Source organism: Colletes latitarsis, unplaced genomic scaffold (genome assembly GCF_051014445.1).
Source record: "Colletes latitarsis isolate SP2378_abdomen unplaced genomic scaffold, iyColLati1 scaffold0006, whole genome shotgun sequence".
Classification (NCBI taxonomy): Eukaryota; Metazoa; Arthropoda; class Insecta; order Hymenoptera; family Colletidae; genus Colletes; species Colletes latitarsis.
The window spans coordinates 33,120,937-33,147,664 of NW_027488366.1; positions in this window are offsets into that span (position 1 = coordinate 33,120,937).

A 26,728-nucleotide genomic window follows, 5' to 3' on the forward strand; every position below is an offset into this window, starting at 1 on the left:
ACTGAAACAGTTAGTTAAACCTGGTTGCGATTAATATTTTAGAGGATAACGCCGGTTATGTCTCGGTTAGGTCTGGGATTTGCCCTCATCTGGCTCGTACTTTCGCATTTTTCGCATACTTGTTGGCCTGATCCTGGGCTTTTTCTGATTTGGATCACGTAGTAATGTAGTACCACACTGAAACAGTTAATTAAACCTGGTTGCGATTAATATTTTAGAGGATAACGCCGGTTATGTCTCGGTTAGGTCTGGGATTTGCCCTCATCTGGATCGTACTTTCGTATTTTTCGTATACTTGTTGGCCAGATCCTGGGTTTTTTCTGGATTGGATCCCGCAGTAATGTGGTTCCACAACGAAACAGTCAATTAAACCTGGTTGCGATTAATATTTTAGACGATAACGCCGGTTATGTCTCGGTTAGGTCTGGGATTTGCCCTCATCTGGATCGTACTTTCGCATTTTTCGCATACTTGTTAGCCAGATCCTGGCCTCTTTCTGGTTTGGATCATCGTAGCAATGCGGTACCACACCGAAACAGTCAATTATACCTGGTTGCGATTAATATTTTAGGGGATAACGCCGGTTTTGTCTGGGTTAGGTCTGGTATTTGCCCTCATCTGGCTCGAACTTTCGCATTTTTCACATACTTGTTGGCCAGATCCTGGCCTTTTTCTGGTTTGGATCACGTGGTAATGCGGTACCACACCGAAACAGTCAATTAAACCTGGTTGCGATTAATATTTTAGAGGATAACGCCGGTTATGTCTCGGTTAGGTCTGGGATTTGCCCTCATCTGGATCGTTCTTTCGCATTTTTCGCATACTTGTTGGCCAGGTCCAGGGTTCTTTCTGGTTTGGATCCCGTAGTAATGTGGTTCCACAACGAAACAGTCAATTAAACCTGGTTGCGATTAATATTTTAGGGGATAACGCCGGTTTTGTCTGGGTTAGGTCTGGTATTTGCCCTCATCTGGCTCGAACTTTCGCATTTCTCTCATACTTGTTGGCCAGATCCTGGCCTTTTTCTGGTTTGGATCACGTGGTAATGCGGTACCACACCGAAACAGTCAATTATACCTGGTTGCGATTAATATTTTAGGGGATAACGCCGGTTTTGTCTGGGTTAGTTCTGGTACTTGCAATCATCTGGCTCATACTTTCGCGTTTTTCTCATAGTTGTTGGCCAGATCCTGGGTTTTTCCTGGTCTGGATCACGTAGTAATGCAGTACCACACCGAAACAGTCAACTAAACCTGGTTGCGATTAATATTTTAGAGGATAACGCTGGTTATGTCTGGGTTAGTTCTGGTATTTGCAATCATCTGGCTCATACTTTCGCATTTTTCGCATACCTGTTGGCCAGATCCTGGGCTTTCTCTGGTTTGGATCCCGTAGTAATGTGGTTCCACAACGAAACAGTCAATTAAACCTGGTTGAGATTAATATTTTAGCGGATAACGCCGGTTATGTCTGGGTTAGGTCTGGTATTTGCCCTCATCTGGCTCATACCTTCGCAATTTTCGCATACTTGTTGGCCATATCCTGGGTTTTTTTCTGGTTTGGATCCCGTAGTAATGCGGTACAACACCGAAACAGTCAATTATACCTGGTTGCGATTAATATTTTAGGGGATAACGCCGATTTTGTGTGGGTTAGGTCTGGTATTTGCCCTCATCTGGCTCAAACTTTCGCATTTTTCTCATACTTGTTGGCCAGATCCTGGGCTTTATCTGGTTTGGATCACGTAGTAATGCGTTACCACACCGAAACAGTCAAATAAACCTGGTTGCGATTAATATTTTAGAGGTTAACGCCGTTTATGTCTCGGTTAGGTCTGGGATTTGCCCTCATCTGGCTCGTACTTTCGCATTTTTCGCATACTTGTTGGCCAGATCCTGGGCTTTTTCTGATTTGGATCACGTAGTAATGTGGTACCACACTGAAACAGTCAATTATACCTGGTTGCGATTAATATTTTAGGGGATAACGCCGGTTTTGTCTGGGTTAGTTCTGGTACTTGCAATCATCTGGCTCATACTTTCGCGTTTTTCTCATAGTTGTTGGCCAGATCCTGGGTTTTTTCTGGTCTGGATCACGTAGTAATGCAGTACCACACCGAAACAGTCAACTAAACCTGGTTGCGATTAATATTTTAGAGGATAACGCTGGTTATGTCTGGGTTAGTTCTGGTATTTGCAATCATCTGGCTCATACTTTCGCATTTTTCGCATACCTGTTGGGCAGATCCTGCCCTTTCTCTGGTTTGGATCACGTAGTAATGCGGTACCACACCGAAACAGTCAATTAAACCTGGTTGCGATTAATATTTTAGAGGATAACGCTGGTTATGTCTGGGTTAGTTCTGGTATTTGCAATCATCTGGCTCATACTTTCGCATTTTTCGCATACCTGTTGGCCAGATCCTGGGTTTTCTCTGGTTTGGATCCCGTAGTAATGTGGTTCCACAACGAAACAGTCAATTAAACCTGGTTGAGATTAATATTTTAGCGGATAACGCCGGTTATGTCTGGGTTAGGCCTGGTATTTGCCCCCATCTGCCTCATACCTTCGCATTTTTCGCATACTTGTTGGCCAGATCCTGGCCTCTTTCTGGTTTGGATCGTCGTAGCAATGCGGTACCACACCGAAACAGTCAATTATACCTGGTTGCGATTAATATTTTAGGGGATAACGCCGGTTACGTTTCGGTTAGGTCTGGGATTTGCCCTCATCTGGCTCGTACTTTCGCATTTTTCGCATTCTTGTTGGCCAGATCCTGCCCTTTCTCTGGTTTGGATCACGTAGTAATGTGGTACCACACCGAAACAGTCAACTAAACCTGGTTGCGATTAATATTTTAGAGGATAACGCTGGTTATGTCTGGGTTAGTTCTGGTATTTGCAATCATCTGGCTCATACTTTCGCATTTTTCGCATACCTGTTGGCCAGATCCTGGGCTTTCTCTGGTTTGGATCCCGTAGTAATGCGGTTCCACAACGAAACAGTCAATTAAACCTGGTTGAGATTAATATTTTAGCGGATAACGGCGGTTATGTCTGGGTTAGGTCTGGTATTTGCCCTCATCTGGCTCATACCTTCGCAATTTTCGCATACTTGTTGGCCATATCCTGGGTTTTTTTCTGGTTTGGATCCCGTAGTAATGCGGTACCACGCCGAAGCAGTCAATTAAACCTGGTTGCGATTAATATTTTAGAGGATAAAGCCGGTTATGTCTCAGTTAGGTCTGGGATTTGCCCTCATCTGGATCGTACTTTCGCATTTTTCGCATACTTGTTGGCCAGATCCTGGGCTTTATCTGGTTTGGATCACGTAGTAATGCGTTACCACACCGAAACAGTCAAATAAACCTGGTTGCGATTAATACCTTAGAGGATAACGCCGGTTATGTCTCGGTTGGGTCTGGGATTTTCCCTCATGTGGCTCGTACTTTCGCGTTTCTCGCATCCTTGTTGGCCCGATCCAGGGATTTTTCTGGCTTGGATCTCGTAGTAATGTGTTACCACACCGAAACAGTCATTAAAAGCATGTGCCGATTCGTATTTTAGAGGATAACGCTTGTTATGTCAGGCATAGTTCTGGTATTTGCAATCATCTGGCTCATACTTTCGCATTTTTCGCATACTTGTTAGCCAGATCCTGGCCTCTTTCTGGTTTGGATCCCGTAGTATTGTGGTTCCACAACGAAACAGTCAATTAAACCTGCTTGCGATTAATATTTTAGCGGATAACGCCGGTTATGTCTAGGTTAGGTCTGGGATGTTCCCTCATGTGGCTCGTACTTTCGCGTTTCTCGCATTCTTGCTGGCCCGATCCTGGGATTTTTCTGGTTTGGATCTCGTAGTAATGTGGTACCACACTGAAACAGTCATTAAAAGCATGTTCCGATTCGTATTTTAGAGGATAACGCTGGTTATGTCAGGCATAGTTCTGGTATTTGCAATCATCTGGCTCATACTTTCGCATTTTTCGCATACTTGTTGGCCAGATCCTGGGTTCTTTCAGGTTTGGATCCCGTAGTAATGTGGTTCCACAACGAAACAGTCAATTAAACCTGGTTGCGATTAATATTTTAGCGGATAACGCCGGTTAAGTCTGGGTTAGGTCTGGGATTTTCCCTCATGTGGCTCGTACTTTCGCGTTTCTCGCATTCTTGTTGGCCCGATCCTGGGATTTTTCTGGTTTGGATCTCGTAGTAATGTGTTACCACAATGAAACAGTAATTAAAAGCATGTTCCGATTCGTATTTTAGAGGATAACGCTGGTTACGTCAGGCATAGTTCTGGTATTCGCAATCATCTGGCTCATACTTTCGCATTTTTCGCATACTTGTTGGCCAGATCCTGGCCTTTTTCTGGTCTGGATCACGTAGTAATGCAGTACCACACCGAAACAGTCAATTAAACCTGGTTGCGATTAATATTTTAGTGGATAACGCCGTTTATGTCTCGGTTTGGTCTGGGATTTGCACTCATCTGGCTCGTACTTTCGCATTTTGCGCTTACTTGTTGGCCAGATCCTGGCCTTTTTCTGGTCTGGATCACGTAGTAATGCAGTACCACACCGAAACAGTCAATTAAACCTGGTTGCGATTAATATTTTAGAGGATAACGCTGGTTATGTGTGGGTTAGTTCTGGTATTTCCAATCATCTGGCTCATACTTTCGCATTTTTCGCATACTTGTTGGCCAGATCCTGGCCTCTTTGTGGTTTGGATCATCGTAGCAATGCGGTACCACACCGAAACAGTCAATTATACCTGGTTCCGATTAATGTTTTAGGGGATAACGCCGGTTACGTCTCGGTTAGGTCTGGGATTTTCCCTCATCTGGCTCGTACTTTCCCATTTTTCGCATACTTGTTGGCCAGATCCTGGGCTTTTTCTGATTTGGATCACGTAGTAATGTGGTACCACACTGAAACAGTTAATCAAACCTGGTTGCAATTAATATTTTAGAGGATAAAGCCGGTTATGTCTCGGTTAGGTCTGGGATTTGCCCTCATCTGGATCGTTCTTTGCATTTTTCGCATACTTGTTAGCCAGATCCTGGCCTCTTTCTGGTTTGGATCATCGTAGCAATACGGTACCACACCGAAACAGTCAATTATACCTGGTTGCGATTAATATTTTAGAGGATAACGCCGGTTTTGTCTGGGTTAGGTCTGGTATTTGCCCTCATCTGGCTCGAACTTTCGCATTTCTCTCATACTTGTTGGCCAGATCCTGGCCTTTTTCTGGTTTGGATCACGTGGTAATGCGGTACCACACCGAAACAGTCAATTAAACCTGGTTGCGATTAATATTTTAGAGGATAACGCCGGTTATGTCTCGGTTAGGTCTGGGATTTGCCCTCATCTGGATCGTACTTTCGCATTTTTCGCATACTTGTTGGCCAGATCCTGGCCTTTTTCTGGTCTGGATCACGTAGTAATGCAGTACCACACCGAAACAGTCAATTAAACCTGGTTGCGATTAATATTTTAGTGGATAACGCCGTTTATGTCTCGGTTTGGTCTGGGATTTGCCCTCATCTGGCTCGTACTTTCGCATTTTGCGCTTACTTGTTGGCCAGATCCTGGCCTTTTTCTGGTCTGGATCACGTAGTAATGCAGTACCACACCAAAACAGTCAATTAAACCTGGTTGCGATTAATATTTTAGAGGATAACGCTGGTTATGTGTGGGTTAGTTCTGGTATTTCCAATCATCTGGCTCATACTTTCGCATTTTTCGCATACTTGTTGGCCAGATCCTGGCCTCTTTCTGGTTTGGATCATCGTAGCAATGCGGTACCACACCGAAACAGTCAATTATACCTGGTTCCGATTAATGGTTTAGGGGATAACGCCGGTTACGTCTCGGTTAGGTCTGGGATTTTCCCTCATCTGGCTCGTACTTTCGCATTTTTCGCATTCTTGTTGGCCCGATCCTGGGCTTTTTCTGGTTTGGATCACGTAGTAATGTGGTACCACACTGAAACAGTCATTAAAAGCATGTTCCGATGCGTATTTTAGAGGATAACGCTGGTTATGTCAGGGTTAGTTCTGGTATTTGCAATCATCTGGATCATATATTCGCATTTTTCTCATCCTTGCTGGCCAGATCCTGGCCTTCCTCTGGTTTGGATCACGTAGTAATGCGGTACCACACCGAAACAGTCAATTATACCTGGTTCCGATTAATGGTTTAGGGGATAACGCCGGTTACGTCTCGGTTAGGTCTGGGATTTTCCCTCATCTGGCTCGTACTTTCGCATTTTTCGCATTCTTGCTGGCCAGATCCTGGCCTTCCTCTGGTTTGGATCACGTAGTAATGCGGTACCACACCGAAACAGTCAATTAAACCTGGTTGCGATTAATATTTTAGAGGATAACGCCGGTTATGTCTAGGTTAGGTCTGGGATTTGTCCTCATCTGGCTCGTACTTTCACGTTTTTCGCATACTTGTTGGCCAGATCCTGGCCTCTTTCGGGTGTGGATCACGTAGTAATGTCGTACCACACTGAAACAGTCAATAGAAGCTGGTTCCGATCAGTATTTTAGAGGATAACGCTGGTTATGTCAGGCATAGTTCTGGTATTTGCAATCATCTGGCTCATACTTTCGCATTTTTCGCATACTTGTTGGCCAGATCATGGCCTTTTTCTGGTTTGGATCACGTAGTAATGTGGTTCCACAACGAAACAGTCAATTAAACCTGGTTGCGGTTAATATTTTAGCGGATAACGCCGGTTAAGTCTGGGTTAGGTCTGGGATTTTCCCTCATGTGGCTCGTACTTTCGCGTTTCTCGCATTCTTGTTGGCCCGATCCTGGGATTTTTCTGGTTTGGATCTCGTAGTAATGTGTTACCACAATGAAACAGTAATTAAAAGCATGTTCCGATTCGTATTTTAGAGGATAACGCTGGTTACGTCAGGCATAGTTCTGGTATTCGCAATCATCTGGCTTATACTTTCGCATTTTTCGCATACTTGTTGGCCAGATCCTGGCCTTTTTCTGGTCTGGATCACGTAGTAATGCAGTACCACACCGAAACAGTCAATTAAACCTGGTTGCGATTAATATTTTAGAGGATAACGCTGGTTATGTGTGGGTTAGTTCTGGTATTTCCAATCATCTGGCTCATACTTTCGCATTTTTCGCATACTTGTTGGACAGATCCTGGCCTCTTTCTGGTTTGGATCATCGTAGCAATGCGGTACCACACCGAAACAGTCAATTATACCTGGTTCCGATTAATGTTTTAGGGGATAACGCCGGTTATGTCTAGGTTAGGTCTGGGATTTTCCCTCATCTGGCTCGTACTTTCGCATTTTTCGCATTCTTGTTGGCCCGATCCTGGGCTTTTTCTGGTTTGGATCACGTAGTAATGTGGTACCACACTGAAACAGTCATTAAAAGCATGTTCCGATGCGTATTTTAGAGGATAACGCTGGTTATGTCAGGCATAGTTCTGGTATTTCCAATCATCTGGCTCATACTTTCGCATTTTTCGCATACTTGTTAGCCAGATCCTGGCCTCTTTCTGGTTTGGATCCCGTAGTATTGTGGTTCCACAACGAAACAGTCAATTAAACCTGCTTGCGATTAATATTTTAGCGGATAACGCCGGTTTTGTCTAGGTTAGGTCTGGGATTTTCCCTCATCTGGCTCGTACTTTCGCATTTTTCCCATTCTTGTTGGCCCGATCCTGGGCTTTTTCTGGTTTGGATCACGTAGTAATGTGGTACCACACTGAAACAGTCATTAAAAGCATGTTCCGATGCGTATTTTAGAGGATAACGCTGGTTATGTCAGGGTTAGTTCTGGTATTTGCAATCATCTGGATCATATATTCGCATTTTTCTCATCCTTGTTGGCCAGATCCTGGCCTTCCTCTGGTTTGGATCACGTAGTAATGCGGTACCACACCGAAACAGTCAATTAAACCTGGTTGCGATTAATATTTTAGGGGATAACGCCGGTTATGTCTAGGTTAGGTCTGGGATTTGTCCTCATCTGGCTCGTACTTTCACGTTTTTCGCATACTTGTTGGCCAGATCCTGGCCTTTTTCGGGTGTGGATCACGTAGTAATGTCGTACCACACTGAAACAGTCAATAGAAGCTGGTTCCGATCAGTATTTTAGAGGATAACGCTGGTTATGTCAGGCATAGTTCTGGTATTTGCAATCATCTGGCTCATACTTTCGCATTTTTCGCATACTTGTTGGCCAGATCATGGCCTTTTTCTGGTTTGGATCACGTAGTAATGCGGTACCACACCGAAACAGTCAATTATACCTGGTTGCGGTTAATATTTTAGGGGATAATGCCGGTTTTGTCTGGGTTATGTCTGGGATTTGCCCTCATCTGGCTGGTACTTTCGCATTTTTCGCATACTTGTTGGCCAGATCCTGGGCTTTTTCTGATTTGGATCACGTAGTAATGTGGTACCACACTGAAACAGTTAATTAAACCTGGTTGCAATTAATATTTTAGAGGATAACGCCGGTTATGACTCGGTTAGGTCTGGGATTTGCCCTCATCTGGATCGTTCTTTCGCATTTTTCTGATCCTTGTTGGCCAGATCCTGGCCTTTCCCTGGTTTGGATCACGTAGTAATGCGGTACCACACCGAAACAGTCAATTAAACCAGGTTGCGATTAATATTTTAGGGGATAACGCCGGTTATGTCTGGGTTAGTTCTGGTATTTGCAATCATCTGGCTCATACTTTCGCATTTCTCGCATACTTGTTGGCCAGATCCTGGCCTCTTTCTGGTTTGGATCATCGTAGCAATGCGGTGCCACACCGAAACAGTCAATTAAACGTGGTTGCGATTAATATTTTAGAGGATAACGCTGGTTATGTCTCGGTTAGGTCTGGGATTTGTCCTCATCTGGCTCGTACTTTCACGTTTTTCGCATACTTGTTGGCCAGATCCTGGCCTTTTTCGGGTGTGGATCACGTAGTAATGTCGTACCACACTGAAACAGTCAATAGAAGCTGGTTCCGATCAGTATTTTAGAGGATAACGCTGGTTATGTCTGGGTTAGTTCTGGTATTTGCAATCATCTGGCTCATACTTTCGCTTTTTCTCATAGTTGTTGGCCAGATCCTGGCCACTTTCCGGTTTGGATCACGTAGTAATGCGGTACCACACCGAAACAGGCAATTAAACGTGGTTGCGATTAATATTTTAGAGGATAACGCTGGTTATGTCTCGGTTAGGTCTGGGATTTGCCCCCATCTGGCTCGTACTTTCGCGTTTTTCTCATAGTTGTTGAACATATCCTGGGTTTTTTCTGGTTTGGATCCCGTAGTAATGTGGTTCCACACCGAAACAGTCAATTGAACCTGGTTGCGATTAATATTTTAGAGGATAACGCCGGTAATGTCTCGGTTAGGTCTGATATTTGCCCCCATCTGGCGCGTACTTTCGCATTTTTGGCATTCTTGTTGGCCAGATCCCGGCCTTTTTCTGGCTTGGACCACGTAGTAATGTGGTACCACACCGAAACAGTCAATTAGACCTGGATGCGAATACTATTTTAGAGGATAACGCTGGTTATGCCTGGGATAGTTCTGGTATTTGCAATCATCTGGCTCATACTTTCGCGTGTTTCTCATAGTTGTTGGCCAGATCCTGGGTTTTTTCTGGTTTGGATCCCGTAGTAATGTGGTTCCACAACGAAACAGTCAATTAAACCTGGTTGCGATTAATATTTTAGCGGATAACGCCGGTTAAGTCTGGGTTAGGTCTGGGATTTTCCCTCATGTGGCTCGTACTTTCGCGTTTCTCGCATCCCTGTTGGCCCGATCCTGGGATTTTTCTGGTTTGGATCTCGTAGTAATGTGTTACCACAATGAAACAGTAATTAAAAGCATGTTCCGATTCGTATTTTAGAGGATAACGCTGGTTACGTCAGGCATAGTTCTGGTATTCGCAATCATCTGGCTCATACTTTCGCATTTTTCGCATACTTGTTGGCCAGATCCTGGCCTTTTTCTGGTCTGGATCACGTAGTAATGCAGTACCACACCGAAACAGTCAATTAAACCTGGTTGCGAATAATATTTTAGTGGATAATGCCGTTTATGTCTCGGTTTGGTCTGGGATTTGCCCTCATCTGGCTCGTACTTTCGCATTTTGCGCTTACTTGTTGGCCAGATCCTGGCCTTTTTCTGGTCTGGATCACGTAGTAATGCAGTACCACACCGAAACAGTCAATTAAACCTGGTTGCGATTAATATTTTAGAGGATAACGCTGGTTATGTGTGGGTTAGTTCTGGTATTTCCAATCATCTGGCTCATACTTTCGCATTTTTCGCATACTTGTTGGCCCGATCCTGGGCTTTTTCTGGTTTGGATCACGTAGTAATGCGGTACCACACCGAAACAGTCAATTAAACCTGGTTGCGAATAATATTTTAGTGGATAACGCTGGTTACGTCAGGCATAGTTCTGGTATTCGCAATCATCTGGCTCATACTTTCGCGTTTTTCTCATAGTTGTTGGCCAGATCCTGGGTTTTTTCTGGTTTGGATCCCGTAGTAATGTGGTTCCACACCGAAACAGTCAATTGAACCTGGTTGCGATTAATATTTTGGAGGATAACGCCGGTTATGTCTCGGTTAGGTCTGGTATATGCCCTCATCTGGCTCGGACCTTCGCATTTTTCGCATACTTGTTGGCCAGATCCTGGCCTTCTTCTGGCTTGGACCACGTAGTAAAGTGGCACCAGACTGAAACAGTCAATTAAACCTGGTTGCGAATAATGTTTTAGAGGATAACGCTGGTTATGTCTGGGATAGTTCTGGTATTTGCAATCATCTGGCTCATACTTTCGCATTTTTCTCATACTTGTTAGCCAGTTCCTGACCTTTTTCTGGTTTGGATCACGTAGTAATGGGGTACCACACCGAAACAGTCAATTAAATCTGGTTGCGATTAATATTTTAGAGGATAATGCCGGGAATGTCTCGGTTAGGTCTGGTATTTGCCCTCATCTGGCGCGTACTTTCGCATTTTTCGCATTCTTGTTGGCCAGATCCTGGCCTTTTTCTGGCTTGGACCACGTAGTAATGTGGTACCACACCGAAACAGTCAATTAAACCTGGTTGCGAATAATATTTTAGTGGATAACGCTGGTTATGCCTGGGATAGTTCTGGTATTTGCAATCATCTGGCTCATACTTTCGCGTTTTTCTCATAGTTGTTGGCCAGATCCTGGGTTTTTTCTGGTTTGGATCCCGTAGTAATGTGGTTCCACACGGAAACAGTCAATTTAACCCGGTTGCGATTAATATTTTAGAGGATAACGCCGGTTATGTCTGTGTTAACTCAGGTATTTGCCCTCCTCTGGCTCATACTATCGCATTTTTCGAATACTTATCGGCCAGATCCTGGGATCTTTCTGGTTTGGATCACGTAGTAATGTGTTACCACACTGAAACAGTCATTAAAAGCATGTTCCGATTCGTATTTTAGAGGATAACGCTGGTTATGTCTGGGTTAGTTCTGGTATTTGCAATCATCAGGCTCATACTTTCGCATTATTCGCATACTTGTTGGCCAGATCCTGGCCTTTTTCTGGCTTGGACCACGTAGTAATGTGGTACCACACCGAAACAGTCAATTAAACCTGGTTGCGAGTAATATTTTAGAGGATAACGCTGGTTATGCCTGGGATAGTTCTGGTATTTGCAATCATCTGGCTCGTACTTTCGCGTTTTTCTCATAGTTGTTGAACAGATCCTGGGTTTCTTCTGGTCTGGATCACGTAGTAACGCAGTACCACACCGAAACAGTCAATTAAACCTGGTTGCGATTAATATTTTAGGGGATAACGCCGCTTACGTCTCGGTTAGGTCTTGGATTTTCCCTCATCTGGCTCGTAATTTCGCATTTTTCGCATTCTTGTTGGCCCGATCCTGGGCTTTTTCTGGTTTGGATCACGTAGTAATGTGGTACCACACTGAAACAGTCATTAAAAGCATGTTCCGATGCGTATTTTAGAGGATAACGCTGGTTATGTCAGGGTTAGTTCTGGTATTTGCTATCATCTTGATCATATATCCGTATTTTTCTCATCCTTGTTGGCCAGATCCTGGCCTTTCTCTGGTTTGGATCACGTAGCAATGCGGTACCACACCGAAACAGTCAATTATATCTGGTTGCGATTAATATTTTAGGGGATAACGCCGATTTTGTCTGGGTTAGGGCTGGTATTTGCCCTCATCTGGCTCGAACTATCGCATATTTCTCATACTTGTTGGCCAGATCCTGGCCTTTTTCTGGTTCGGATCACGTAGTAATGCGGTACCACACCGAAACAGTCAATTAAACCTGGTTGCGATTAATATTTTACAGGATAACGCAGGTTATGTCTCGGCTTGGTCTGGGATTTGCCCTCATCTGGCTCGTACTTTCGCAGTTTTCGCATACTTGTTAGCCAGATCCTGGCCTCTTTCTGGTTTGGAACATGGTAGCAATGCGGTACCACACCGAAACAGTCAATTAAACCTGGTTGCGATTAATATTTTAGGGGATAACGCCGGTTTTGTCTGGGTTAGGTCTGGTATTTGCCCTCATCTGGCTCGAACTTTCGCATTTTTCTGATACTTGTTGGCCAGATCCTGGGCTTTATCTGGTTTGGATCACGTAGTAATGCGTTACCACACCGAAACAGTCAAATAAACCTGGTTGCGATTAATATTTTAGAGGATAACGCCGGTTATGTCTCGGTTAGGTCTGGGATTTGCCCTAAACTGGCTCGTACTTTCGCATTTTTCGCATACTTGTTGGCCAGATCCTGGGCTTTTTCTGATTTGGATCACGTAGTAATGTGGTACCACACTGAAACAGTTAATTAAACCTGGTTGCAATTAATATTTTAGAGGATAACGCCGGTTATGTCTCGGATAGGTCTGGGATTTGCCCTCATCTGGATCGTTCTTTCGCATTTTTCGCATACTTGTTGGCCAGATCATGGGCTTTTTCTGGTTTGGATCACGTAGTAATGCGGTACCACACCGAAACAGTCAATTAAACCTGGTTGCGATTAATATTTTAGAGGATAACGCCGGTTATGTCTCAGTTAGGTCTGGGATTTGCCCTCATCTGGATCGTACTTCCGCATTTTTCGCATACTTGTTGGCCAGATTCTGGGCTTTATCTGGTTTGGATCACGTAGTAATGCGTTACCACACCGAAACAGTCAAATAAACCTGGTTGCGATTAATATCTTAGAGGATAACGCCGGTTATGTCTCGGTTAGGTCTGGGATTTGTCCTCATCTGGCTCGTACTTTCACGTTTTTCGCATACTTGTTGGCCAGATCCTGGCCTCTTTCTGGTTTGGATCATCGTAGCAATGCGGTACCACACCGAAACAGTCAATTAAACCTGGTTGCGATTAATATTTTAGAGGATAACTCTGGTTATGTCTCGGTTAGGGCTGGGATTTGCCCCCATCTGGCTCGTACTTTCGCGTTTTTCTCATAGTTGTTGAACAGATCCTGGGTTTTTTCTGGTTTGGATCCCGTAGTAATGTGGTCCCACACCGAAACAGTCAGTTGAACCTGGTTACGATTAATATTTTAGAGGATAACGCCGGTAATGTCTCGGTTAGGTCTGATATTTGCCCTCATCTGGCGCGTACTTTCGCATTTTTCGCATTCTTGTTGGCCAGATCCTGACCTTTTTCTGGCTTGGACCACGTAGTAATGTGGTACCACACCGAAACAGTCAATTAAACCTGGTTGCGAATAATATTTTAGAGGATAACGCTGGTTATGCCTGGGATAGTTCTGGTATTTGCAATCATCTGGCTCATACTGTCGCGTTTTTCTCATAGTTGTTGGCCAGATCCTACGTTTTTTCTGGTTTGGATCCCGTAGTAATGTGGTTCCACACGGAAACAGTCAATTAAACCCGGTTGCGATTAATATTTTAGAGGATAACGCCGGTTATGTCTGTGTTAACTCAGGTATTTGTCCTCCTCAGGCTCATACTATCGCATTTTTCGAATACTTGTCGGCCAGATCCTGGGATGTTTCTGGTTTGGATCACGTAGTAATGTGTTACCACACTGAAACAGTCATTAAAAGCATGTTCCGATTCGTATTTTAGAGGATAACGCTGGTTATGGCTGGGTTAGTTCTGGTATTTGCAATCATCAGGCTCATACTTTCGCATTATTCGCATACTTGTTGGCCAGATCCTGGCCTCTTTCTGGTTTGGATCATCGTAGCAATGCGGTACCACACCGAAACAGTCAATTATACCTGGTTGCGATTAATATTTTAGGGGATAACGCCGGTTACGTCTCGGTTAGGTCTGGGATTTGTCCTCATCTGGCTCGTACTTTCACGTTTTTCGCATACTTGTTGGCCAGATCCTGGCCTCTTTCTGGTTTGGATCATCGTAGCAATGCGGTACCACACCGAAACAGTCAATAGAAGCTGGTTCCGATCAGTATTTTAGAGGATAACGCTGGTTATGTCTGGGTTAGTTCTGGTATTTGCAATCATCTGGCTCATACATTCGCGTTTTTCGCATACTTGTAGGCCAGATCCTGGGCTTTTTCTGGTTTGGATCACGTAGTAATGTGGTACCACACTGAAACAGTCAATTAAACCTGGTTGCGATTAATATTTTAGAGGATAACGCCGGTTACGTCTCGGTTAGGTCTGGGATTTTCCCTCATCTGGCTCGTACTTTCGCATTTTTCGCATTCTTGTTGGCCCGATCCTGGGCTTTTTCTGGTTTGGATCACGTAGTAATGTGGTACCACACTGAAACAGTCATTAAAAGCATGTTCCGATGCGTATTTTAGAGGATAACGCTGGTTATGTCAGGGTTAGTTCTGGTATTTACAATCATCTGGATCATATATTTACATTTTTCTCATCCTTGTTGGCCAGATCCTGGCCTTTCTCTGGTTTGGATCACGTAGTAATGCGCTACCACACCGAAACAGTCAATTAAACCTGGTTGCGATTAATATTTTAGGGGATAACGCCGGTTATGTCTGGGTTAGTTCTGGTATTTGCAATCATCTGGCTCATACTTTCGCATTTTTCGCACACTTGTTGGCCAGATCCTGGCCTCTTTCTGGTTTGGATCATCGTAGCAATGCGGTACCACACCGGAACAGTCAATTATACCTGGTTGCGATTAATATTTTATGGGATAACGCCGGTTACGTCTCGGTTAGGTCTGGGATTTGTCCTCATCTGGCTCGTACTTTCACGTTTTTGGCATACTTGTTGGCCAGATCCTGGCCTCTTTCTGGTTTGGATCATCGTAGCAATGCTGTACCACACCGAAACAGTCAATTAAACCTGGTTGCGAGTAATATTTTAGAGGATAACTCTGGTTATGTCTCGGTTAGGGCTGGGATTTGCCCCCATCTGGCTCGTACTTTCGCGTTTTTCTCATAGTTGTTGAACAGATCCTGGGTTTTTTCTGGTTTGGATCCCGTAGTAATGTGGTCCCACACCGAAACAGTCAATTGAACCTGGTTGCGATTGATATTTTAGAGGATAACGCCGGTAATGTCTCGGTTAGGTCTGATATTTGCCCTCATCTGGCGCGTACTTTCGCATTTTTCGCATTCTTGTTGGCCAGATCCTGGCCTTTTTCTGGCTTGGACCACGTAATAATGTGGTACCACACCGAAACAGTCAATTAAACCTGGATGCGAATAATATTTTAGAGGATAACGCTGGTTATGCCTGGGATAGTTCTGGTATTTGCAATCATCTGGCTCATACTTTCGCGTTTTTCTCATAGTTGTTGGCCAGATCCTGGGTTTTTTCTGGTTTGGATCCCGTAGTAATGCGGTTCCACAAAGAAACAGTCAATTAAACCTGGTTGCGATTAATACTTTAGCGGATAACGCCGGTTATGTCTGGGTTAGGCCTGGTATTTGCCCTCAACTGGCTCGTACTTTCGCATTTTTCGCATTCTTGTTGGCCAGATCCTGGCCTTTTTCTGGCTTGGACCACGTAATAATGTGGTACCACACCGAAACAGTCAATTAAACCTGGTTGCGATTAATACTTTAGCGGATAACGCCGGTTATGTCTGGGTTAGGCCTGGTATTTGCCCTCAACTGGCTCGTACTTTCGCATTTTTCGCATTCTTGTTGGCCAGATCCTGGCCTTTTTCTGGCTTGGACCACGTAATAATGTGGTACCACACCGAAACAGTCAATTAAACCTGGTTGCGATTAATATTTTAGGGGATAACGCCGGTTATGTCTGGGTTAGTTCTGGTATTTGCAATCATCTGGCTCATACTTTCGCATTTTTCGCATACTTGTTGGCCAGATCCTGGCCTCTTTCTGGTTTGGATCATCGTAGCAATGCGGTACCACACCGGAACAGTCAATTATACCTGGTTGCGATTAATATTTTATGGGATAACGCCGGTTACGTCTCGGTTAGGTCTGGGATTTGTCCTCATCTGGCTCGTACTTTCACGTTTTTGGCATACTTGTTGGCCAGATCCTGGCCTCTTTCTGGTTTGGATCATCGTAGCAATGCTGTACCACACCGAAACAGTCAATTAAACCTGGTTGCGATTAATATTTTAGAGGATAACTCTGGTTATGTCTCGGTTAGGGCTGGGATTTGCCCCCATCTGGCTCGTACTTTCGCGTTTTTCTCATAGTTGTTGAACAGATCCTGGGTTTTTTCTGGTTTGGATCCCGTAGTAATGTGGTCCCACACCGAAACAGTCAATTGAACCTGGTTGCGATTGATATTTTAGAGGATAACGCCGGTAATGTCTCGGTTAGGTCTGATATTTGCCCTCATCTGGCGCGTACTTTCGCATTTTTCGCATTCTTGTTGGCCAGATCCTGGCCTTTTTCTGGCTTGGACCACGTAATAATGTGGTACCACACCGAAACAGTCAATTAAACCTGGATGCGAATAATATTTTAGAGGATAACGCTGGTTATGCCTGGGATAGTTCTGGTATTTGCAATCATCTGGCTCATACTATCGCGTTTTTCTCATAGTTGTTGGCCAGATCCTGGGTTTTTTCTGGTTTGGATCCCGTAGTAATGCGGTTCCACAAAGAAACAGTCAATTAAACCTGGTTGCGATTAATACTTTAGCGGATAACGCCGGTTATGTCTGGGTTAGGCCTGGTATTTGCCCTCAACTGGCTCGTACTTTCGCATTTTTCGCATTCTTGTTGGCCAGATCCTGGCCTTTTTCTGGCTTGGACCACGTAATAATGTGGTACCACACCGAAACAGTCAATTAAACCTGGTTGCGAATAATATTTTAGAGGATAACGCTGGTTATGCCTGGGATAGTTCTGGTATTTGCAATCATCTGGCTCATACTTTCGCGTTTTTCTCATAGTTGTTGTCCAGATCCTAGGTTTTTTCTGGTTTGGATCCCGTAGTAATGTGGTTCCACACGGAAACAGTCAATTAAACCCGGTTGCGATTAATATTTTAGAGGATAACGCCGGTTATGTCTGTGTTAACTCAGGTATTTGCCCTCCTCAGGCTCATACTACGCATTTTTCGAATAGTTGTCGGCCAGATCCTGGGATGTTTCTGGTTTGGATCACGTAGTAATGTGTTACCACACTGAAACAGTCATTAAAAGCATGTTCCGATTCGTATTTTAGAGGATAACGCTGGTTATGTCTGGGTTAGTTCTGGTATTTGCAATCATCAGGCTCATACTTTCGCATTATTCGCATACTTGTTGGCCAGATCCTGGCCTCTTTCTGGTTTGGATCATCGTAGCAATGCCGTACCACACCGAAACAGTCAATTATACCTGGTTGCGATTAATATTTTAGGGGATAACGCCGGTTACGTCTCGGTTAGGTCTGGGATTTGTCCTCATCTGGCTCGTACTTTCACGTTTTTCGCATTCTTGTTGTCCCGATCCTGGGCTTTTTCTGGTTTGGATCACGTAGTAATGTGGTACCACACTGAAACAGTCATTAAAAGCGTGTTCCGATGCGTATTTTAGAGGATAACGCTGGTTATGTCAGGGTTAGTTCTGGTATTTGCAATCATCTTGATCATATATTCGCATTTTTCTCATCCTTGTTGGCCAGATCCTGGCCTTTCTCTGGTTTGGATCACGTTGTAATGCGGTACCACACCGAAACAGTCAATTAAACATGGTTGCGATTAATATTTTAGGGGATAACGCCGGTTATGTCTGGGTTAGGTCTGGTATTTGCCCTCATCTGGCTCGTACTTTCGCATTTTTCGCATACTTGTTAGCCAGATCCTGGCCTTTTTCTGGTTTGGATCACGTAGTAATGCGGTACCACACCGAAACAGTCAATTAAATCTGGTTGCGATTAATATTTTAGAGGATAATGCCGATAATGTCTCGGTTAGGTCTAGTATTTGCCCTCATCTGGCGCGTACTTTCGCATTTTTCGCATTCTTGTTGGCCAGATCCTGGCCTTTTTCTGGCTTGGACCACGTAGTAATGTGGTACCACACCGAAACAGTCAATTAAACCTGGTTGCGAATAATATTTTAGTGGATAACGCTGGTTATGCCTGGGATAGTTCTGGTATTTGCAATCATCTGACTCATACTTTCGCGTTTTTCTCATAGTTGTTGGCCAGATCCTGGGTTTTTTCTGGTTTGGATCCCGTAGTAATGTGGTTCCACACGGAAACAGTCAATTAAACCCGGTTGCGATTAATATTTTAGAGGATAACGCCGGTTATGTCTGTGTTAACTCAGGTATTTGCCCTCCTCTGGCTCATACTATCGCATTTTTCGAATACTTGTCGGCCAGATCCTGGGATGTTTCTGGTTTGGATCACGTAGTAATGTGTTACCACACTGAAACAGTCATTAAAAGCATGTTCCGATTCGTATTTTAGAGGATAACGCTGGTTATGTCTGGGTTAGTTCTGGTATTTGCAATCATCAGGCTCATACTTTCGCATTATTCGCATACTTGTTGGCCAGATCCTGGCCTTTTTCTGGCTTGGACCACGTAGTAATGTGGTACCACACCGAAACAGTCAATTAAACCTGGATGCGATTAATATTTTAGAGGTTAACGCTGGTTATGTCTCGGTTAGGTCTGGGATTTGCCCCCATCTGTCTCGTACTTTCGCGTTTTTCTCATAGTTGTTGAACAGATCCTGGGTTTTTTCTAGTCTGGATCACGTAGTAATGCAGTACCACACCGAAACAGTCAATTAAACCTGGTTGCGATTAATATTTTAGGGGATAACGCCGGTTACGTCTCGGTTAGGTCTGGGATTTTCCCTCATATGGCTCGTACTTTTGCATTTTTCGCATTCTTGTTGGCCAGATCCTGGCCTTTTTCTGGCTTGGATCACGTAGTAATGCGGTACCACAACGAAACAGTCAATTAAACCTGGTTGCGATTAATATTTTAGGGGATAACGCCGGCTATGTCTGGGTTAGTTCTGGTATTTGCAATCATCTGGCTCATACTTTCGCATTTTTCGCATACTTGTTGGCCAGATCCTGGCCTCTTTCTGGTTTGGATCATCGTAGCAATGCGGTACCACACCGAAACAGTCAATTATACCTGGTTGCGATTAATATTTTAGGGGATAACGCCGATTTTGTCTGGGTTAGGTGTGGTATTTGCCCTCATCTGGCTCGAACTTTCGCATATTTCTCATACTTGTTGGCCAGATCCTGGCCTTTTTCTGGTTCGGATCACGTAGTAATGCGGTACCACACCGAAACAGTCAATTAAACCTGGTTGCGATTAATATTTTACAGGATAACGCAGGTTATGTCTCGGCTTGGTCTGGGATTTGCCCTCATCTGGCTCGTACTTTCGCATTTTTCGCATACTTGTTAGCCAGATCCTGGCCTCTTTCTGGTTTGGAACATCGTAGCAATGCGGTACCACACCGAAACAGTTAATTAAACCTGGTTGCGATTAATATTTTACGGGATAACGCCGGTTTTGTCTGGGTTAGGTCTGGTATTTGCCCTCATCTGGCTCGAACTTTCGCATTTTTCTGATACTTGTTGGCCAGATCCTGGGCTTTATCTGGTTTGGATCACGTAGTAATGCGTTACCACACCGAAACAGTCAAATAAACCTGGTTGCGATTAATATTTTAGAGGATAACGCCGGTTATGTCTCGGTTAGGTCTGGGATTTGCCCTCATCTGGCTCGTACTTTCGCATTTTTCGCATACTTGTTGGCCAGATCCTGGGCTTTTTCTGATTTGGATCACGTAGTAATGTGGTACCACACTGAAACAGTTAATTAAACCTGGTTGCAATTAATATTTTAGAGGATAACGCCGGTTATGTCTCGGATAGGTCTGGGATTTGCCCTCATCTGGATCGTTCTTTCGCCTTTTTCGCATACTTGTTGGCCAGATCCTGGGTTCTTTCTGGTTTGGATCCCGTGGTAATTTGGTTCCACAACGAAACAGTCAATTAAACCTGGTTGCGATTAATATTTTAGCGGATAACGCCGGTTATGTCAGGGTTAGGTCTGGGATTTTCCCTCATGTGGCTCGTACTTTCGCGTTTCTCGCATTCTTGTTGGCCCGATCCTGGGATTTTTCTGGTTTGGATCTCGTAGTAATGTGCTACCACACTGAAACAGTCATTAAAAGCATGTTCCGATTCGTATTTTAGAGGATAACGCTGGTTATGTCAGGCATAGTTCTGGTATTTGCAATCATCTGGCTCATACTTTTTTTTTTTTTTCTTTTTTTTTTTGTCGTGGGGAAAATCTTCGAAAGACTCCCTCCCACCTCCTTGGGGAGAGGTGGGAGGGGTGTGTGGGATTCCCCGCGCCCGTACAACGACAGTCGCTGGACCTACCCACTAAAAACCCCACGGTGACCCTTCGGCACGCTTTGGGAGGATACCGGGAATCGCTCGAAGCTTTCTTCCGGTATCCTCCCCGTGCCCGCGCTTTCGCGCCCATCCCCCGGGGGGACAATCGGTCCCCCCAGTAGACACACTGCCTCATAGCGGCCGGACGGGGCCACTCCATCCCGCCGCTATCCGTCCAGGGGCCGCGTTTAGTGGCGGCTGCGAGCCCCAACTCGCAACCGCCCGCGACCCCGTATCTGGCTCATACTTTCGCATTCTTCGCATACCTGTTGGCCAGATCCTGGGTTTTCTCTGGTTTGGATCCCGTAGTAATGTGGTTTCACACTGAAACAGTCAATTAAACCTCGTTGCGATTAATATTTTAGGGGATAACGCCGGTTATGTCTGGGTTAGTTCTGGTATTTGCAATCATCTGGCTCATACTTTCGCATTTTTCGCATACTTGTTGGCCAGATCCTGGCCTCTTTCTGGTTTGGATCATCGTAGCAATTCGGTACCACACCGAAACAGTCAATTATACCTGGTTGCGATTGATATTTTAGGGGATAACGCCGATTTTGTCTGGGTTAGGTGTGGTATTTGCCCTCATCTGGCTCGAACTTTCGCATATTTCTCATACTTGTTGGCCAGATCCTGGCCTCTTTCTGGTTTGGATCATCGTAGCAATGCGGTACCACACCGAAACAGTCAATTAAACCTGGTTGCGATTAATATTTTAGAGGATAACGCTGGTTATGTCTCGGTTAGGTCTGGGATTTGCCCCCATCTGGCGCGTACTTTCGCGTTTTTCTCATAGTTGTTGAACAGATCCTGGGTTTTTTCTGGTCTGGATCACGTAGTAATGCAGTACCACACCGAAACAGTCAATTAAACCTGGTTGCGATTAATATTTTAGGGGATAACGCCGGTTACGTCTCGGTTAGGTCTGGGATTTTCCCTCATCTGGCTCGTACTTTCGCATTTTTCGCATTCTTGTTGGCCCGATCCTGGGCTTTTTCTGGTTTGGATCACGTAGTAATGTGGTACCACACTGAAACAGTCATTAAAAGCATGTTCCGATGCGTATTTTAGAGGATAACGCTGGTTATGTCAGGGTTAGTTCTGGTATTTGCAATCATCTTGATCATATATTCGCATTTTTCTCATCCTTGTTGGCCAGATCCTGGCCTTTCTCTGGTTTGGATCACGTAGTAATGCGGTACCACACCGAAACAGTCAATTAAACCTGGTTGCGATTAATATTTTAGGGGATAACGCCGGTTATGTCTGGGTTAGTTCTGGTATTTGCAATCATCTGGCTCATACTTTCGCATTTTTCGCATACTTGTTAGCCAGATCCTGGCCTCTTTCTGGTTTGGAACATCGTAGCAATGCGGTACCACACCGAAACAGTTAATTAAACCTGGTTGCGATTAATATTTTACGGGATAACGCCGGTTTTGTCTGGGTTAGGTCTGGTATTTGCCCTCATCTGGCTCGAACTTTCGCATTTTTCTGATACTTGTTGGCCAGATCCTGGGCTTTATCTGGTTTGGATCACGTAGTAATGCGTTACCACACCGAAACAGTCAAATAAACCTGGTTGCGATTAATATTTTAGAGGATAACGCCGGTTATGTCTCGGTTAGGTCTGGGATTTGCCCTCATCTGGCTCGTACTTTCGCATTTTTCGCATACTTGTTGGCCAGATCCTGGGCTTTTTCTGATTTGGATCACGTAGTAATGTGGTACCACACTGAAACAGTTAATTAAACCTGGTTGCAATTAATATTTTAGAGGATAACGCCGGTTATGTCTCGGATAGGTCTGGGATTTGCCCTCATCTGGATCGTTCTTTCGCCTTTTTCGCATACTTGTTGGCCAGATCCTGGGTTCTTTCTGGTTTGGATCCCGTGGTAATTTGGTTCCACAACGAAACAGTCAATTAAACCTGGTTGCGATTAATATTTTAGCGGATAACGCCGGTTATGTCAGGGTTAGGTCTGGGATTTTCCCTCATGTGGCTCGTACTTTCGCGTTTCTCGCATTCTTGTTGGCCCGATCCTGGGATTTTTCTGGTTTGGATCTCGTAGTAATGTGCTACCACACTGAAACAGTCATTAAAAGCATGTTCCGATTCGTATTTTAGAGGATAACGCTGGTTATGTCAGGCATAGTTCTGGTATTTGCAATCATCTGGCTCATACTTTTTTTTTTTTTTCTTTTTTTTTTTGTCGTGGGGAAAATCTTCGAAAGACTCCCTCCCACCTCCTTGGGGAGAGGTGGGAGGGGTGTGTGGGATTCCCCGCGCCCGTACAACGACAGTCGCTGGACCTACCCACTAAAAACCCCACGGTGACCCTTCGGCACGCTTTGGGAGGATACCGGGAATCGCTCGAAGCTTTCTTCCGGTATCCTCCCCGTGCCCGCGCTTTCGCGCCCATCCCCCGGGGGGACAATCGGTCCCCCCAGTAGACACACTGCCTCATAGCGGCCGGACGGGGCCACTCCATCCCGCCGCTATCCGTCCAGGGGCCGCGTTTAGTGGCGGCTGCGAGCCCCAACTCGCAACCGCCCGCGACCCCGTATCTGGCTCATACTTTCGCATTCTTCGCATACCTGTTGGCCAGATCCTGGGTTTTCTCTGGTTTGGATCCCGTAGTAATGTGGTTTCACACTGAAACAGTCAATTAAACCTCGTTGCGATTAATATTTTAGGGGATAACGCCGGTTATGTCTGGGTTAGTTCTGGTATTTGCAATCATCTGGCTCATACTTTCGCATTTTTCGCATACTTGTTGGCCAGATCCTGGCCTCTTTCTGGTTTGGATCATCGTAGCAATTCGGTACCACACCGAAACAGTCAATTATACCTGGTTGCGATTGATATTTTAGGGGATAACGCCGATTTTGTCTGGGTTAGGTGTGGTATTTGCCCTCATCTGGCTCGAACTTTCGCATATTTCTCATACTTGTTGGCCAGATCCTGGCCTCTTTCTGGTTTGGATCATCGTAGCAATGCGGTACCACACCGAAACAGTCAATTAAACCTGGTTGCGATTAATATTTTAGAGGATAACGCTGGTTATGTCTCGGTTAGGTCTGGGATTTGCCCCCATCTGGCGCGTACTTTCGCGTTTTTCTCATAGTTGTTGAACAGATCCTGGGTTTTTTCTGGTCTGGATCACGTAGTAATGCAGTACCACACCGAAACAGTCAATTAAACCTGGTTGCGATTAATATTTTAGGGGATAACGCCGGTTACGTCTCGGTTAGGTCTGGGATTTTCCCTCATCTGGCTCGTACTTTCGCATTTTTCGCATTCTTGTTGGCCCGATCCTGGGCTTTTTCTGGTTTGGATCACGTAGTAATGTGGTACCACACTGAAACAGTCATTAAAAGCATGTTCCGATGCGTATTTTAGAGGATAACGCTGGTTATGTCAGGGTTAGTTCTGGTATTTGCAATCATCTTGATCATATATTCGCATTTTTCTCATCCTTGTTGGCCAGATCCTGGCCTTTCTCTGGTTTGGATCACGTAGTAATGCGGTACCACACCGAAACAGTCAATTAAACCTGGTTGCGATTAATATTTTAGGGGATAACGCCGGTTATGTCTGGGTTAGTTCTGGTATTTGCAATCATCTGCCTCGAACTTTCGCATTTTTCTGATACTTGTTGGCCAGATCCTGTGCTTTATCTGGTTTGGATCACGTGGTAATGCGTTACCACACCGTAACAGTCAAATAAACCTGGTTGCGATTAATATTTTAGAGGATAACGCCGGTTATGTCTCGGTTAGGTCTGGGATTTGCCTCATCTGGCTCGTTCTTTCGCATTTTTCGCATACTTGTTAGCCAGATCCTGGCCTCTTTCTGGTTTGGAACATCGTAGCAATGCGGTACCACACCGAAACAGTCAATTAAACCTGGTTGCGATTAATATTTTAGGGGATAACGCCGGTTTTGTCTGGGTTAGGTCTGGTATTTGCCCTCATCTGCCTCGAACTTTCGCATTTTTCTGATACTTGTTGGCCAGATCCTGTGCTTTATCTGGTTTGGATCACGTGGTAATGCGTTACCACACCGTAACAGTCAAATAAACCTGGTTGCGATTAATATTTTAGAGGATAACGCCGGTTATGTCTCGGTTAGGTCTGGGATTTGCCTCATCTGGCTCGTTCTTTCGCATTTTTCGCATACTTGTTGGCCAGATCCTGGGTTCTTTCTGGTTTGGATCCCGTAGTAATGTGGTTCCACACCGAAACAGTCAATTAAACCTGGTTGCGATTAATATTTTACAGGATAACGCAGGTTATATCTCGGCTTGGTCTGGGATTTGCCCTCATCTGGATCGTTCTTTCGCATTTTTCGCATACTTGTTGGCCAGATCCTGGGTTCTTTCTGGTTTGGATCCCGTAGTAATGTGGTTCCACACCGAAACAGTCAATTAAACCTGGTTGCGATTAATATTTTACAGGATAACGCAGGTTATATCTCGGCTTGGTCTGGGATTTGCCCTCATCTGGCTCGTACATTCGCATTTTTCGCATACTTGTTAGCCAGATCCTGGCCTCTTTCTGGTTTGGAACATCGTAGCAATGCGGTACCACACCGAAACAGTCAATTAAACCTGGTTGCGATTAATATTTTAGGGGATAACGCCGGTTTTGTCTGGGTTAGGTCTGGTATTTGCCCTCATCTGCCTCGAACTTTCGCATTTTTCTGATACTTGTTGGCCAGATCCTGTGCTTTATCTGGTTTGGATCACGTGGTAATGCGTTACCACACCGTAACAGTCAAATAAACCTGGTTGCGATTAATATTTTAGAGGATAACGCCGGTTATGTCTCGGTTAGGTCTGGGATTTGCCTCATCTGGCTCAAACTTTCGCATTTTTCGCATACTTGTTGGCCAGATCCTGGGCTTTTTCTGATTTGGATCACATAGTAATGTGGTACCACACTGAAACAATTAATTAAACCTGGTTGCAATTAATATTTTAGAGGATAACGCCGGTTATGTCTCGGATAGGTCTGGGATTTGCCCTCATCTGGATCGTTCTTTCGCATTTTTCGCATACTTGTTGGCCAGATCCTGGGTTCTTTCTGGTTTGGATCCCGTAGTAATGTGGTTCTACAACGAAACAGTCAATTAAACCTGGTTGCGATTAATATTTTAGCGGATAACGCCGGTTATGTCTGGGTTAGCTCTGGGTTTTTCCCTCATGTGGCTCGTACTTTCGCGTTTCTCGCATTCCTGTTGGCCCGATCCTGGGATTTTTCTGGTTTGGATCTCGTAGTAATGTGCTACCACACTGAAACAGTCATTAAAAGCATGTTCCGATTCGTATTTTAGAGGATAACGCTGGTTATGTCAGGCATAGTTCTGGTATTTGCAATCATCTGGCTCATACTTTCGCATTTTTCGCATACTTGTTGGCCAGATCATGGGCTTTTTCTGGTTTGGATCACGTAGTAATGCGGTACCACACCGAAACAGTCAGTTAAACCTGGTTGCGATTAATATTTTAGAGGATAACGCCGGTTATGTCTCAGTTAGGTCTGGGATTTACCCTCATCTGGATCGTACTACCGCATTTTTCGCATACTTGTTGGCCAGATCCTGGGCTTTATCTGGTTTGGATCACGTAGAAATGCGTTACCACACCGAAACAGTCAAATAAACCTGGTTGCGATTAATATCTTAGAGGATAACGCCGGTTATGTCTCGGTTGGGTCTGGGATTTTCCCTCATGTGGCTTGTTCTTTCGCGTTTCTCGCATCCTTGTTGGCCCGATCCTGGGATTTTGCTGGTTTGGATCTCGTAGTAATGTATTACCACACCGAAACAGTCATTAAAACCATGTTCCGATTCGTATTTTAGAGGATAA